Here is an 18,179-nt window from a genome sequence, read left to right as displayed (position 1 = left end):
GGCCTCAGATGTTAAGTCTCATAGTGCTCAGAGCCATTGGAACCATTTTTGGACAGTGCCACAGCTTTTGACTGCCGAACTCGTGCAGTCATGCGGTGCATAACTCATGCAGTCATGTGGTGCATTGAACAATACGGATGGTGTAATTTGCAACTCAAACCGTAGCAGTCGTAATGCGATTCATCTATCATTCGTAGCCGACCACATTTTTGTTTGAAACGAAACTTTGATTGCGAAATGAATACGCAATGAATGAGTGGATAAATCGGCTGGGATCACTGGCACTTCTCTCAAGTTACTGGCTGTGCGAGGACACAGTAGCGGCTTCAGTGACAGTATTAGAAAGTTCCGGACGATCCAGATTATCTAATAGGATTCTAATCATAAGCCGATAAGCCATACAAATATATCCTACATGTTACCTGTTAAAACCGACTGCGAGGAAGAAAACAAAGCAGCACATTGTTGTGTATACAAATTTTGTTTAAAATTGCATGTAAAGACAAAGAACAGTATACGGGCTTTAACGGTATGTCTAATGGTTTAAATGCCCGCTGTTGTAGTTAAGTGATTTGACTGAAGAAAACTAAACAACTCATTCTCGTTGCACGGCACAGATTTTTCTTTCTTGTTGTCGCTTTGAATAGAAATCCTGTAAATTGTTGTTAAAAAAAAAATTCTAACCACTGGGCGTCTGGATATTTACTACAGTATCGTGCATAAAATTTTAAGCAAAAACGTTTCGAGGTTTTGGCTAAAATAAATTTGTCAAAAACTTAGGGATTTTTGGCAACGCTGTGAAACATCGACTAGGCTTTATATACTGAAGTAGCACGGATTTTAAATACATTTCTCTCTCTCTCTCTCTCTCTTTCTCGTCCATCCGAACGTTTATTAGAACATCGTGTAAAAATTTGAATCGGTCAAAAGTTTTCCGAGCGTTTTGATAGAAATGTCGTCCTCTTGGATATACCATTATACATTAAAGGAACATATAGCCTATGTCCATCAAAGTGTTTAATTAGAGCACCATTGTGTAAAATTTGACGTAAATCAGTCTGGAACTCTTCGAGAGTTTAGATACAAACTTTCCCCTTTGTATATACAGGATGATTATAGTTAAAGTTAAGCTTTCAAACCGCTGTAGAAATAACACCACTGGTCAGTATGACGCAAAATTGCAACGGAATATTATCGGAGAATGGAGGAAACGTATGGCAGAAGAAAAATAAATAGTTACAAAATGTAGCAAGAGATGGCACCGTAAGCATCATAATTTAGTAGTGGTAGACTACAAATGACAAATGAATAATACAACAATGCCTAACGTGTACGTTTGACGTTCAACAAACTGTACTAGTCAGTGTGCATGGGTGTACAGGTGTGATACTAATAGTTACGTAAGTCCATCCACCACGGCAAGGCCACATCACATCGGATGGGAAAAACCGGTTTCCAATTGTCCTGAGGCCAAAAACCGCATAAAGAGCATCAATCAAAATCAAATCGGATTAATAATTTCCTGTGACTGGCGCAAAACTTGTTCAATATGCTGTTCACCGTTTTCTGCAACAAATGGGAATCGAGAAACAGCCTGTTCCACAACTGATCGAAGTATTCCTGGGGTCATGTTCAGAATGTGTTTCGCTATGCGTGCCTTCAATGCAGATAAGTTTGCAGTCGGAACACTGAACACAACATCTTTCAGATAGCCCCACAGCCAGAAGTCACGGATTAAGATCAGGTGATAGGGACAGCCAGCCTGTAGGAAATGGCGGCTGATAATTCTAGTATTACCGAAATTGCGCTGCAGCAATTTCTTAAACTGGATTTGCAATGTGGGTAGGTGCGCCATCTTGCATAAAAATGATCCCATCCACTCTGTTGGAGAGCTGGAATGACGTGGTAGCGCAAAAGACACTCATAGCGCTTACCAGTGACGGTACAGGTAACAGGACCGGAAGCACCTGTCTCTTCAAAAAAATATGGCCCTATGATAAATGATGCCGTAAACCCTCACCACACAGTGACCTTTTCAGGATGAAGTGGTACTGGTTGGTTTGTGTGTGGACTTTCCGTTGCCCACATTCCACAATTCTGTGTACTGACACATCCTATCAGATCGAAGTGGGCTTCGTCTGCTCACATCATCTTCCACGGCCAATCATTGTCCACTTGCATCCGAGCAAGAAATTCTAAAGCAAAGGTCTCTCTTGCTGGCAGGTCAACAGGAAGCCACTCGTGCACATGGATAATTTGGAGTGGATAGAAAAGAAGGATGTTTCGTAGGATTTTACGCACCGTGCTCACGGGTGTGTCCAACGTTCGGAAATTCTTCGTGCACCACACGTTTGCAAAACCACCACTCGTCTCCTCCTGCTGTGGCCACTGTGTCCGGAACTTCTGCCGAGCGACGTGTGCACTGTCATCATTCTTGTAATACAGCTAGATATCGAAATAGACGACAGAGGGATAGAGAAACAATTAAAATCTCTCAAAACAGGAAAGGCCGCTGGACCTGATGAGATACCAGTTCGATTTTACACAGAGTACGCGAAGGAACTTGCCCCCCTTCTTGCAGCGGTGTACCGTAGGTATCTAGAAGAGCGTAGCGCTCCAAAGGATTGGAAAAGGGCACAGATCATCCCCGTCGAACAGATATGCAGAACTATAGACCTATATCTCTAACGTCGATCAGTTGTAAAATTTTGGAACACGTATTATGTTCGAGTATAATGACTTTTCTGGAGACTAGAAATCTACTCTGTAGGAATCAGCATAGGTTTCGAAAAATACGGTCGTGTGAAACCCAGCTCGCGCTATTCGTCCACGAGACTCAAGAGGGCCATAGACACGGGTTCACAGGTAGATGCCGTGTTTCTTGACTTCCGCAAGGCGTTCGATACAGTTCCCCACAGTCGTTTAATGAACAAAGTAAGAGCATATGGACTATCAGACCAATTGTGTGATTGGATTGAGGAGTTCCTAGATAACAGAACGCAGCATGTTATTCTCAATGGAGAGAAGTCTTCCGAAGTAAGAGTGATTTCAAGTGTGCCGCAGGGGAGTGTCATAGGACCGTTCCTATTCACAATATACATAAATGACCTTGTGGATGGCATCGGAAGTTCACTGAGGCTTTTTGCAGATGATGCTGTGGTGTATCGAGAGGTTGCAACAATAGAAAACTGTTCTGAAATGCAGGCGGATCTGCAGCGAATTGACGCATGGTGCAGGGAATGGCAATTGAATCTCAATGTAGACAAGTGTAATGTGCTGCGAATACATAGATAGATAGATCCCTTATCATTTAGCTACAAAATGGCAGGTCAGCAACTGGAAGCAGTTAATTCCATAAATTATCTGGGAGTACGCATTAGGAGTGATTTAATATGGAATGATCATATAAAGTTGATCGTCGGTAAAGCAGGTGCCAGACTGAGATTCATTGGAAGAATCCTAAGGAAATGCAATCCGAAAACAAAGTAGGTAGGTTACAGTACGCTTGTTCGCCCACTGCTTGAATACTGCTCAGCAGTATGGGATCCCTACCAGATAGGGTTGATAGAACAGATAGAGAAGATCCAACGGAGAGTAGTGCGCTTCGTTACAGGATCATTTAGTAATCGCGGAAGTGTTACGGAGATGATAGATAAACTCCAGTGGAAAACTCTGCAGGAGAGACGCTCAGTAGCTCGGTACGGGCTTTTGTTAAAGTTTCGAGAACATACCTTCACCGAAGAGTCAAGCAGTATATTGCTCCCTCCTACGTATGTCTCGCGAAGAGACCATGAGGATAAAGTCAGAGAGATTAGAGCCCACACAGAAGCATACCGACAATCCTCCTTTCCACGAACAATACGAGACTGGAATAGAAGGGAGAACCGATAGAGGTACTCAAGGTACCCTCCGCCGCACACCGTCAGGTGGCTTGCGGAGTATGGATGTAGATGTAGATGTACAAGATGTACAAGCAGAGCGCGGTCCTGCATTGAGACAGTCACGGCGAACGTCGCAGACATGATAGGAGGAAAAACCGTGTACCCGGCGTGTTTCTACCAACTTCAATGGGTCGTGCGCATCACAGGTGTTTTCATTTACGTATTCTGACACATACTGCGCCATCTAGTGATCAATTTCACAGTTTTTTTTCTTCTGCCATACGTTTTCCCCTTCTCCGATAGTATTCTGTTGCAATTTGACCTCATTCTGACCAGTGGTGTTATTTCTACAGCGTTTTGAAAGTTAACTTTAACTACCCTGTATTTAAAAAATATATAGTTTCGTCTATCCATTAGAGCATATTGCAAAAATCTGAAGTTAATCGAGCAAGAGCTTTACGAAATTTTTGGTAACAACGTTAAATGCCAACTTGTCTTAGATGGTCCAGATTGCCTTTATTAGGTCAGGTTAACTGTGTTACCAAATTTAATATTTCAGACACAAGCTTTTCTGTCAGCGGCGGGTTCTTGTCGTCCCCTCCTGGAAGTTTCCCAAATATGCGCTACTGTGGAGAAACTGGAAGGGAAGTCCACTCCATAATGGAAGTGCAGTTGTCCAGTGGAACCAAAATTTTACTCAAAGTTCAAGTGGATGTTGATTGTAATGATTAGGCAGAAATGAAGAGGCCTGCCCATGGAATGCTAGCGTGGATAGCTGCATCAAACTAGTCTTCGGACTTGAGACCATAACAAGAACAAAAACATGACCATTATTCAAAATTCAAATTGCTCTGAGCACTATGGGACTTAACTTATGAGGTCATTAGTCCCCTAAAACTTAGAACTACTTAAACCTAACTAACCTAAGGACATCACACACATCCATGCCAGATGCAGGATTCGAACCTGCGACCGTACTGGTCGCGCGGTTCCAGTCTGTAGCGCCTAGAACCGCTACCCACTCCGCCCGGCTGACCATTATTAGTCGACTAGAATATTATTTATTGCACCTGGGTGTTTGACTTATCGTCTGTTTTTATCGTGATATTTTACGATGACACACTGCAGCAGTTGATAGTACATGCACAACTGTCAGTCACAGTGCGATGCGATTTCTTTAGCTACCACCGTATTTGTTTACTGTAACGGCACCGCGTGTTTCCGATGGCGGTCACGGGAGGCCAAGCGCAAAAAAATATTTTGGGTCGGGTAATACCCGCACTGGACTGAACACTGGTCATTGCTGGGAGTCCAATAACTGATCAAAGTTTGGATCAGTTCTTTGTCCCCGTTACGTGGCTGATAGGAGCATCCTCAGTCTGCTTTTTCTGTATTAATGGCCTACTAAACATCTGTAATCAGTAGAACTCCGGGTACGATCTCCGCAGACTGTATCCGTATATTTTAACTCTACCCCTGGTCCTCCATTTATTTGAAACTATATCTGCACTTTTTATCGCCTGTTTTTACAACACCAAGCGGTTGTACTTCAAGCAGCTCCACATGCGATCTACACAGGATGTATGTGGTTATTTTAACTCTATCTTTCCCACACCCATAGAAGAAGAAATAATAATTCAACCAACATCACAACTAAGTAGTGAAACACGTCTTCTACTGAGCAAGTTATCACAGCTGTTAAGGTACGCATTTTAGAACACATGTTTACTAGACTTCGTTGCTTCGAATGATCTATTAGAGTATGGACTCTGCAAACCACAGCGAAGTGCATGGCAGAGGATACATCCCATTTACCCGTTATTATTAGGGATACTTCCCGTTCCATTCACGTACGGAGCGCGGAAAGACAGAGTGATTGAACGCCTCTGTGCGTGCTGCAATTATTCTAATCACGATCCCTACGCGAGCGATACGTAGAGGATTGCAGTGTATTCTAATGGTCGCGACTCGTGACTGACGAACATCGTTCTGGCCGACCAGTTGCAGTTTGAACTCCCTCACTTGAAAGTCGAATTGATGGCATTATTCGTTCCAACCGCCGTGTGGCTGTGGAAACGATAGTTGAAAAGGTTCAAGTTAGTACTGGTGCTGAAGCATCGCAAAACATGTGCAAGATGAGTCCCAAAGGAGTTGATGTGGCTACTCAAGTAAAAAAGGTTGAGAGTGTGCACAGAACTAAAGGAACGTTAGTGAGCCAGAATCAAAAAGACAAAGCACGAAGTGGAAGCACACCAACTCACCTGTCAAGAAAAAATTCAAAATCCAAGCATCAGCAGGAAAAGTCATGTTGACGGTGTTTTGGGATGCTGAAGGTCCACTTTTTTGTGATTATCTCGAAGAGCAGCGTACAATGAACAGCCAATACTACTCGAATTTGCTTTTAAACAAGCCATGAGAGAGAGACGTCGTGGATCTCAGAGAAGAGATGTGATTCTCCAGCAAAACAACGCACGTCCTCATATTGCTCAACTAACCTGTGAAACCATCAACAAAATGGGCTCGGGAAGATGTTCCAGGACAACGAGGCCGTGAAAAAGTTTGTGGGAAATTGGTTCAAATATCAAGATACAGACTTCGTTGCAGCTGGGATAAAAAAGCTTGTAGCCCGTTGGAACAAGTCCATAAATGTTCAAGGGGATTATGTTGAAAAATAGAAAAAGCATTGTTTTGTAAAAATTACGCTTTTTTTCTCCAGACCAATTTGTCTCTTTAATTACTGAATGACCCTCGTAGAACTGGTCCTTTGTAGATTGATTGCACTTACCTAATTTTCTACCAATAAACCGAAGTCTACCACCTGCTTTACGTACGACTGAGTCTATATTGATCACTCCATTTCATATCCTTACAAAGTATTACACCCACGTATTCGTATGAGTTGGCCGGTCCAGCTGTGACTCACTGATATTATAGACACATGTTATTACTTTTTTTTGTGAAGTGCAGAATTTTACATTTACGAAGATTTAAAGCAAGTTGTCAATCATTGCACTACTTTGAAATCTTATCAAGATCTAACGGAATATTTATGCAAGTTCTTTCAGACAATACGTAATGATAGGCAACTGCATCACCTCCAAAAGTCTGAGATTACTATTAATATTGTCTGCACGGTCATTAATAAACAACATGAACAGTAAGGATCTTACACATCCCGAAGTTACCTGTATATCTAGCGATGACTCTCGATCCAAGACAACACGCTGCGTCCACCCTAGCAACAAGTCCTCAGTCCAGTCACAGATTTCACTTGATACCCCATATGACCGTACTTTTGACAATAAGCGTAGATTGGTACTGAGTCAATTGCTTTTCGGAAATACGCATCAATCTGACTACCTTTATTCAAAGCAAAGCTTTCAGTGTTTCATATGAGAAGAGGGCGAGTTGATCGATGTATTCAGAATACGTACTGGTTGGCATTCAGGCGGTACCTAATTATGTTTGACCTCAGAATACGTTATACAATTCTTCAACAAATCGATGTCAAGTATATTGGATAGTAGTTTCGTGGATCATTTTTATTACACTTCTTGTAAACGGGTGTTACCTGTGTTTTCTTCCAAATACTAGGCACGGTTTTTTGTTCGAGGGATCTACGACAGATAAATAGAAGAGGGACCAACTTAGCCGCATATTCAGTATAGACCCTGATAGAAATTCCATCGAACTCTGGAGCTTTGTTCAATCGTAACGATTTCATAGCTGCTGGTAAACCTTTTGGGATGTGAGGTCGTGGTCCAAGAAACTCTTCTGTTCCTGACGTTTCGTCCAGGACTGCGCAGGACATCTTCAGAGGCGCTCCTCCGCTGTCTTGCCGATTGGAGGAGCTCCTCTGAAGATGTCCTGGGCAGTCCTGGAAGAAACGTCAGGAACAGAAGAGTTTCTTGGACCACGACCTCACATCCCGAAAGGTTTACCAGCAGCTGTGTCATCCGGTCGTGAAAGCCTTCTTCCATTAACAATTTCAGTTGTTTCTCAACAGCACTGACGCTAATGCCGATAAGAGTAGTCTTTTAAGTGGTACGTGGAAACAATTGGAGCAATTTTCCTGAATTCCCATTTGCAAAGGAACTTTTGAAAACGGAGTAAGCATTTCAGGTTTGGCGGCTACCGTCGTTCCTATCCTACTCTGAATGATGATCATTCCAGCTAGGGCACCTTTTACATTGACTTATTTAGGTGGCTGGATCGAAGAAAAAGGAGACGTCCAATATATTAAGTCTTCAGTGATGCTTTCTTTTCTGATTGCCAGCCCAATAACGATTGCATTATTTCGTCTTCTGAGGCCAAGTCGTAAATAATTTTCTTGTAGGCCTCATATTCGTGTCTTACGGGCGAGTCCGATGCGAAGCCGCGAACACGCTGCATGCTAGTGTTTTTCTGAACTCGGCAGCAGTGCACGCTGACGCTGCGGGCCGCCGGGTAGCAGCACCTGTAGAAATTCGGCCGCGATTACGCCGCCAGGGAGCAGCAGCGTCGCGTCGCCGATGCCGCCGTCGGCGCTACGTAACTAGTCAAGACTGAGCGGGGCTGCGGGCGGCGGCGGCACGGCCTTCTGGCGCGCGTAAGTTCTCTCACCAGCCTAGCGCTGGCAGCTGCGCGCTCTGCTAGCTCTACATTTCGGTGTTACCCTTTAAGTGTGCTAGGGAGTGTGTTTTCTGATGACGCGAACATCGCTACGAGTGACATGCTCGTAATGGCGATCAGTTTTATGGTCACTAGTGAAGAGCGTGGGCTATGTGTAGTTTCGTGTGATGTTCGAATAGCTTTAGGCTTTCCTCTTTAAGTTACTGCCTGGATTTAGCGAAGCATATCCTGACGCGCAGTTCGATGAACGAGATTGCGTCCCCAGTGCCAGAGGAATGCGTTAGGGCGGCGACTTCGATGACGTATCGAGCGGCTGCGAGTACAACCGAAGCGTACCGAACTTGATCCCCGGCCAGCCGGTAGCGCAGGCGCACTCACACCGGCTGCGGCCGTATTGTGCGCACCGTGCCGTTTCGCTGACGGCAGGGAAGGAGACTGGTGACTGGTGGACGAATTGTCGGGGCGCACAAGGGACAGCGCAGCGCGGCACGGGACATGGGAGTCTGGTGGAGGCGTGGCTTCGCCGGGGGCTGGGGAAGCGGCTCGGATCAATGCAGGCGGCTGCGCTCGCCGCCCTTCACGCCGCTGCTTGTGCACGGCTTAACAGCCTTCACATTATCGTCAGAGCGCCGAATCAGCGACACGTGATTGCACGTTTTTTCGCGCAATTCTATTCTTCCGTAATGTACATACTTGGCCTGTATGCCTGTAATGTACTCTACATCCTGCATTCTGTCAGTGTCTTCTGCGCGTATCTTTTCCCCACACGTCTCTTTTTATCATTACCACCGTATACTGGCCACTAACCCATGATTACCACAAGAGTCATAAGAGGGTCTTTTTTTTCACATTTACATGCAGTGCATCTTACGGAACACAAAAACTCAATCTATTTCCACCGTCGTTTTTGTATGTTAGTCCTGAATTGATTGTGATAAGCCTGATTAAATATTGATTTTCCTGAGTGATAGTTGTTTTACAGTATTAGGGCCAGTGAATCAGTTGTTCAGATATCATAAGCACAGTGAAGTGAGCTGAGGTTCCATACAAATGTCAGTAAACGCCTGAGGAGGAGGAGGAGGAGGAGATTGTTCAAGAAAAGATGCTTATAATAATTTTACGCACTGTTAATTAACGCATTCGAAACTTTTATTCCTTTCACCAATATTGCTCGTGTTTTTGGGGGAAAAAGTGCGAAATGATCGCTATTGAAACATGATTGTACTCCAACACTTCAGAAACTTATAATGGTCAGATAGCCTTCGGACGAGTAAAGACGCGTTCATATTTCTGTGCACAAGAGTTTGGGAATGTTGTGTTACCATCCATTGTTAGTTTACGAGGCTTTGTCACAAAAATAGGCGAAACTGGTACAGCATTTCATTCATTACCGAGCTACACACATTAGAGGCTTGTTGCCAAGAATTTCGATTTTGATAATTCAACAGACATATCGACATTTATGTACCTTTTTATCTAATAAAGATAAAATGTGTGTTCCCCCAATCAAATAAAGAAAATGAATAACTTTCTCGCCATTCAATAATTCTTCTCATTCAATCCGTATAAAATCACTCTTCCTTCATTAAACAACATTAAAAAAAAAAAATGTAGCGACCAACGACCCAACGCTTTTTCAGAATCGATATTCTATTTACATGTCTAACCAGAAGCAGTATTAGGAAATTGATTTTGCAGAAAACCCATATTTTATATGTGAGCCCACGTACTTTAATATATTAAATTGGTGCGCTTTTTACAATAATACGAAGAAAGCTGATTTGTTAACTTGCTTCTTATGATGGACTTCTGCACACTTGACAGTCGAACACACACAGTTAATGAAGTAATACAGATAGTAACCTCTTCGGCAATCACTCATTTTCGTTATTTTTCTTTCGTGTTGTGAATGAGATTTGGAACAGGTATAACTCGCGAACGAAACGATCAAGCAAAAGCTTAACGCTAGACTTTGTCGGGGAAATTTTCTGCTGTCAACTAACCATACTTGTTTCTTGCCAATACGTACCAGTAGCAACTTGCCTCCCAGCTGCAAAACCTTTCAGTGGGAACTGGCCGAATACACGTGTGCGTGGATCACTTAATTTGTCAAGGCTAAACGTCCCGTCACTAGGACAATACACTCCAGTGAGCCAGTGCGGTAGGTGTGAATCAACCCCCCCCCCCCCCCTCTCTCTCTCTCTCTCTCTCTCTCTCTCTCTCTGTTGAAAGTGTAACGATTTTCTGGTACTTTTGACAGTGTGGATACGAAAAATGTTAGCAGCTAGATTGGCGAGACATGGAACTATATTTTTAATTTTTTTTAATTTCTTTTATTAATGGCTTGAGAACATGGTGTCTACTTTCGAAAAAAAATATGAGAAAAAGAACTGCAATCAGCCATATTTTTTGGATGCAAAATATTTGATCAGGTTAATATCCGCAACTGAGGAACACGTTAACACAATAAAAGAACCGTTTCAGTTATCAGTCATTTCTTGTAATGGGATGACCGATTTCGAAGCCCGAAATTTTGACTTCAGGTGCCACCAAATAATTAAGTTTGTGACGGTCGGGCCAGTGAGCCATGGTGGGGTCACAGCCACGTCAAACACACGCATAGGAGCATATGACCAGCAACCGCTTTTGCGTGCGTGCGCGCTCGCGCGTATATATATATATATATATATATATATATATATATATATATATATAAACCCCACCATGGCTCACTGGCCCGACCGCCACACACTTCTGTTAACATAATTAATTGGTGCACAAGAAGACGAAACTTCGGGCTTCGAAACAGATCGTGCAATAAATTCTTACTGACAACCGAAGCGGTTATAAATAGGTTTTGAATGAGTGATTGGTTTCACCGTAATTAGTTATGTGCCTAGGCCCATCATCATCAGACGCCAGCCTACAATATTTGGACAAGTTTCACATCTCTGTGTCAAGGAAAATTTTACTTTGGTGCATTACAACGTTTAGGTCTGCCGCATTGATGCGTGGCAAATGCACGATGGACGATACATAGTTTGGACAAGAAGAGAATAGAAGCTTTTGAAATGTGGTGTTACAGAAGAATGCTGAAGATTAGATGGGTAGATCACATAACTAATGAGGAAGTATTGAATAGGGTTGGGGAGAAGAAGAGTTTGTGGCACAACTTGACAAGAAGAAGGGATCGGTTGGTAGGACATGTTCTGAGGCATCAAGGGATCACCAATTTAGTATTGGAGGGCAGCGTGGAGGGTAAAAATCGTAGAGGGAGACCAAGAGATGTATACACTAAGCAGATTCAGAAGGATGTAGGTTGCAGTAGGTACTGGGAGATGAAGAAGCTTGCACAAGATAGAGTAGCATGGAGAGCTGCATCAAACCAGTCTCAAGACTGAAGACCACAACAACAACAATGCATAGTGCACTGAGACGGCAGTGATAAAATTATGGAACATTTCGGAAATAAAAATAATAATGTAAAATGAATTGTGGGACGATTCAAAGTTCAGGACACCTGCATCCTTTTCAATGGAAGCTTTTACTGGAGACGGCTGACAATTTAAGTCCCGAACGTTTGCTGTATTGTGTAGATAAATGGTGAGAGCTTACTTGGTTTAGTGTTGTTTAGTGTGTGGAATGATAGAATAAAAGCCGTGATGTTATGAAAAGCGATGGTACTGCTTCACCTATGTCAGTGAGGTTAACGGTCTCGTCTGACGAACAGACGAAGAGATCACCAACAGCAACGCCAAATATGAAACTGCGGAGTTTGGAATTCAGCCCATGACATATACATAAATTGACAGTTAAGAGCTTTACACTACAGCTTCCAACACTTTGTAGGGTAAACTGTAATAAAACATTCTCCTACTAACAGGCCTCGAATTAGTTACCCCCGCTAGAGTGACAACACTTTAGCGACTACGGACGTTGATTGTGAGATTCCCCCTCGCAGAAACCCTTAATCTAACGTCTACATCTACATAAATGCGCCACAAGCCTATGTTTGGCCCGTGGCAAGGTTACCTTTTTACAATTACTAATAATTTCCTTTCCCGTAACACTCGCAAAAAGAGCGCGAGGAGAACGACCGTTGACATTCCTCCGCAAGAGCACTAATTTCTTTTATCTTTGTGGTGGTTGTGCGATATGTGTGTTGGTGGCAGTAATCGTTCTGCGACAACTTCTCCGCATTTTGTCAATAGTGCTCCTCGATAAAAAAAAAAAAAAGAACGTCGCCTTCGCTCCAGGGATCCCCATTTGAGTTCCCGAAGCATCTCTCCATATTACTTGCATATTGATCGAACCTACACACAACAAATAGAGAAGTACGCCTCTGAATTGCTTCGACGTCTTCCATTAATCCAACCTGGAGGGGATCCCAACACTCCAGTAGTACTCATGAATGTATTTTATACGCCGCCCCCTGGACAGATGAACTACATTTTCCTACAATTCTTCCAATAAACCGATTCCTTACCAGGATCATATCACTGTGCAATGTTCCACCTAGATATCTAATTGTCGAGACTGTGTCAGGCAGCACACAACTAATGCTGTACTCGAACATTATGGAATTGCTTTTCCTACTCAAATGCATTAACTTATATTTTTCCTACATTCCCAGTAAACTGCCACTCATCAGACCAACTATAAATTTTGTCTATGTCATCACGCATCCTCCTACAGTGACTCAAGAATGACACCTTCCCGTGCACCACAGCGTCACCAGCAAACATCCGCAGACTGCTACTCAACTTGTACCTGAGGTCGTTTATGTACCAGCGGAAAAATACTGCTGTCGAAGCACGAAAGCGAGCGACTATGCCCCTGAAAAAAAAAAGAGAAGTAAAAGTGGAGGAACCAGTACATCAGTCCTCATTCCACCTTCCTCTCTAAAATTTTTAGCATACGAAAATATTTGAGCTCTTTTAACAGAACATTCCAAATCGTTTTATTTAAGTGTCTCTTTTAGTTATGCCTTCATACTCGGCATCTCTCTCCCACCTTTTCCTCTTTCTCCCTTTGATTTACAGTGTGTCCCACAGCTACAGTCGCTTCTCTCACTTACACTGTCTTTTGTCTCTCTTTCCCACTGCAACTGTCTCCACCATTTCTCAGCCACTCAAAAATTCTGGTGGGTCCAACTTATATTTTCCCTTATATCTACATGTTTAATATTTCGGTCCAAAAAGCGGCTTGCCCCTATACCATTATTAATTAAATATTTTACGGAATTTGCAGCTTTCCAGTTTTACGTAATTTTTGTTGGTCATTTTTAGTCGTTTCCAGGTACTTCAAGAACTTTTTAGCTATTTTTTTCTTCATAGAAGTACTTCTTTAGCATATTTGCATAGGCGTGAAGTAAGTATTATACAGAGAAAGCGCTTCATAAAATTTTATTGGTGAGTAAATGCTGACTAAAAACATAGTTTGGTGAAAACATAGTTTGGTGACTTCATAAACCCTGCGACGACGTTAGAACCGTTGTCATATGTTCAGACCCTATATTTCGGATGTAACTATAGTATATTTTAACACATTGGGTCTCAGTCGAGAATAATGATATCGAAAAAAAAAAAAATTCGGAGTTCTCCAAGAATATAATCTGAGCAATCCAAAGAAAAAATTTCGACGATTGGCCGTGAACTGGTGCTTCTCTCGGGGCTTTTATCATGCCTATGAACAAATGTTAGCTTTAGATTCCGTCTAAGGTCCGTCCTAGACCACACACAATGCAAAAGAACTGATTTGCTAAATGTACCTGGGCATGAGGAAGTGGGTAATATTTAAATTTTGAGCCTGTACTGTATCGTAGATGCAGTGTACCCGTTCTTCCGATAAATTACAAATGTTCGGTAGGCCAAGGAATATCAAAAACAGTTAACCCCTTATCTGCATCCAACAGAACCCGCGATATGGAAATTGAGGTGGTGTATCTGTCGCTGTCACAAGGAGCTCAAATCCACCGAGATAGAAACCGAAGGTGCATGTGATTTTGATTGTGCGAGACTCAGTATTAGGGGTTGGTTAAAAAAACAAACAAAAAAGTGGGTTCTTCTTTCACCTACCAGACTCACCTTGTGATGTATCCGAAAACTTCCTAGTCATACTATAATGACCGGTGGAGACTTTAACCATCCAACAATTAACTGGGAAAATTACAGTCTTGTTAGTGGCGGGGATTCTGTGACATTCTGTGAACCATTACTAAATTCCTTCTCTGAAAAGTACCTAGAATAATTAGAAACTGCATCCATGATGAAAATATATTGAATCTAATGGCAACAAATTGACCCGAGCTCTTTGAGGACGTCCATACTTAAACTGGCTCCAGTGACCACGATGCCATTGCGGCAACAATGATTACTTTACATATATGTCTTTGTACTTTGGTAAAGTAGATTAAACATCAGTAGTGTCGTATCTCAACGAGAAACTTGAAACTTTCAGCACATGGTACGAGCATATAGAGCAAATATGGCTCAAGTTTAAAAGAATAATAGATCATGCACTAGATAAATATGTATCCAGTAGAACAATTCCTAATGGGAGGAACCCTCCACGGTATACAGTACGCTGTGCCATGCACTTCACCGTGGTTTGCAGAGTATGTAGATGTAGTAGACGTAGATATGACCCTTAAAAATCGCATTTTGCTCGCGGTATTACTGCATAACAAGTTTAAAACAAATTGTATGGTTATCGATAGAGCTGCTGAAAGAAACGCGTTTGGCTCTCTATACCAACGCGTCATGCCTTCAGTGACTGCCGTAATAGAATATTGTCATATGATATTTCACAGAACCCAAAGAAATTCTGGCCGTATGTGGAGGAAGTATTTGACACCAAAGTTTAGTGATGCCAAAGATAGTGACCAGCCCCTAGCGAATGAGTCACGAACTGAAACTGAACGTAGCAAAGTGAACGGTGAAACTCTTTGTAACTCCGTTTTCAAATGTCCCATTACAAAGGAAAACCGAGGAGAATCAGTTCAATCTTCGTACCACTGAAAAGATGATTCTAACCGGTATTAGTGTCAGCGGTTTTGAGAAACAGCTGAAATCGTTAACTCTGAATAAAGCGCCCATGGACCCATGGAATCCCTATCAGATTTTATAGTCAATTTGCGGCTGAATTAGCCCCTCCCCTAACTATAATTTATCGTAGATCTCTCGAACAAAAATGCATGCCCAGTTCTTGGAAAAAAGCACAGATCACACCCGTCTACAAAAAAGATAATAGAAGCGATCCACAAACCTACCGACCATTATCCTTGACAGCGATTTGTTGCAGACTCTTAGAACATATTTTGAGCTCAAACATAATGAAGCATCTTGAACAGAATGATCTGAATGCGAACCTGCATGGATTGCAATTGCGAAAACATCGATTGTATTAAACCCAACTTTTCTCGTGACGTTCCGAAAGCTTTTGATCAAGGCAGTCAGGTAGATTCAGTACTTCTCGATTACCGAAAAGCACTTGACTCGCTACCACACCTACGCTTACTGTCAAAGTACCATCATATGGGGTATCAAGTGAAAGCAGTGACTGGATTAAGGACTTTTTGCTATGCAGGACCCAGCATGTTGCCTTGGACGGAGTATTGTCAAATGTAGAAGTAACTTCAGTTGTGCCCCAGAGAAATGTGTTATGATCCTTGCTGTTCATGTTGTTTATCAATGACCGGCAGACAATATTAATAGTAATCTCAGACTTTTTGCAGGTGATGCAGTTATCTATGGTGAAGTACTGTCTGAAAGAACTTGCATAAATATTCAGTTAGATCTTGATAAGATTTCAAGGCAACTTGCTTTAAGTGTTCGTAAATGTAAGATTGTACACTTCACAAAACGAAAAAAAACGTACTAGCCTATGACTATAATATCTGTGAGTCACAGTGGGTGAAGTAGGTGGTAGACTTTGGTTTATGTCCGCCCCGATTGCTGGGTGCTCAGCGCGACGGAATGCAGTGTAAAGGGGCCCGGGTTCGATTCCCAGCTGGGTCGGAGAATTTCCCCTCTCAGGGACTGGGTGTTGTGTTATCAGCACCATCTCATCCCCATCGACGCGCAAGTCGCCGAAATGGGGTCAACTCAAAAGACTTGCACCAGGCGATCGGTCTACCGGATGGGAGGCCCTAGACACACATTTGACTTTTCGGTTTATTGGTAGAATTCAGGGGAACTGCAAGTAGTCTACAAAGGAACTGCCACCAAATCATTTTTGCGGCCAGTTATAGGATATTGCTCAAGTAGGTGGGACCTGTACCAGAGAGGACCAACAGGGGATATTGAACGTATACATGCATGGTCACCGGTTTGTTTGATCCATGGAAGAGTTTCACAGAGATGAATGAAAGAACCGAACTGGTAGACTCTTAACGATAAATGTTAACTATCGAGAGAAACTCTACTAATAAAGTTTCATGAACCAGCTTCATACGACGACTATACGAATATATTACACCTTCCTACGTACCGATCACCATAGGGATCGCGAGGATACGTTTAGAACTGTTACTGCACTCACTGAGGTATTCAATCATTCCTCCCGCGCTCCTTGCGTTAATGGAACGGAAAGAAAGCCTAATAACTGTTACAGTGGGGCGTAAGCTGTGCCATTCACTTCACCGTGGTTTGCAGAGTATGTATGTAGATGAAGATACGACCCTTAAAAAATCGCACTTTGCTGGCGCCATTGTCATGTACGGACCGATGTGTTACGTGGACATGGAGAGGAACAAGACCGATCCTATCACACTTCCCTGGGGCCCTCCTGGAAACATTCTTACATCTGATGAACACACACGAAATTTCTTGTGATAGTAAGTTGTGTGCCAGAGGATGACCTACATAATAGGGACCTCTGTAATGACTTGAGGCTTTTGCTGGTGATCAGGGCTATTTTGTTTCCTGGCGTTGTCGTTCAGTTTCTTGATTCCACAAAGGTGTCAGAAATAAAATCAAGCATAATTTCTAGTTGACGCGAAAAAGTATAAAATGACTATCGACCATAAGGTGTGTAACATAAAATGGAAGCAAAGTGTAGCATTACCACTGACCGGAATATACGATGAAGTTACGGGTAGTGATTGTGTGTCAGTAACTCACACTTCTTCACAAAATATGATGATTTATCCAAAAAATCACAGAGCTAAATTCAGGATTGTCCCAATTGAATGCTGAATTGTAGAATATGTCAATAATTTGGTCACCTGAGGGGGCGGTACTGCTTTAGGCACTTGGTGCAAGTTCTTGTCAAGGAGGCTCGTACCACCGATGGAATGGCCGAGGGGCCAGGGAGTCTGGTTCCTTTCGTGCTGCGAATTTCTAATACATTTATCCCACTGTTAGACAAGACGGTCAGCGCCTTCATGGAAAAATGTTTGTTGTTGCCTACGGAACCATAGTTGTACCCCTATTCGCCCGAAGCTTGTCAGCAGCCACGAAAGTTGTACTGCGAGGCTCCAAAAATACGGAAAACGCCACGAGGAGAGATTGGAACTGTATGGAACATGCAAAAGGGCTCGCCAGCGAAACTTCTGCACCGTAGACCAAACAGGCACGCCAGCTTCGGGAAAGGCGCGATGACCTTACGCTGTGACTGCAAGATCCCGCTGCTCACTGACTTTCTGGAAGAAGGGGCCCGCAATTAATGCACAGCGGTACGAGGTCA

General features: G+C 42.8%; 1 protein-coding gene across 3 annotated transcripts in view; it reads left to right on the top strand.

Annotated features, from left to right (window-relative positions):
• The window catches only part of LOC126334616 (protein Gawky), a 339,985-nt gene that overhangs the window by 69,529 nt on the left and 252,277 nt on the right, over nt 1-18,179 (top strand). The window contains exon 1 of one of the 3 annotated variants that reach the window (XM_049997026.1): nt 8,411-8,469. The exons of the other annotated variants lie outside the window; for them this stretch is intronic. The gene's annotated coding sequence lies outside the window, so the exon portion shown is untranslated. Of the gene's footprint in view, nt 1-8,410; nt 8,470-18,179 lie in introns of those variants that run through there. 3 annotated transcript variants of the gene reach the window in all.

Source organism: Schistocerca gregaria, chromosome 2 (assembly GCF_023897955.1).
Source record: "Schistocerca gregaria isolate iqSchGreg1 chromosome 2, iqSchGreg1.2, whole genome shotgun sequence".
NCBI lineage: Eukaryota > Metazoa > Arthropoda > Insecta > Orthoptera > Acrididae > Schistocerca > Schistocerca gregaria.
The sequence above is the reverse complement of the archived record's forward strand: the minus strand, read 5'-3'. Positions and strand labels throughout refer to the sequence as shown.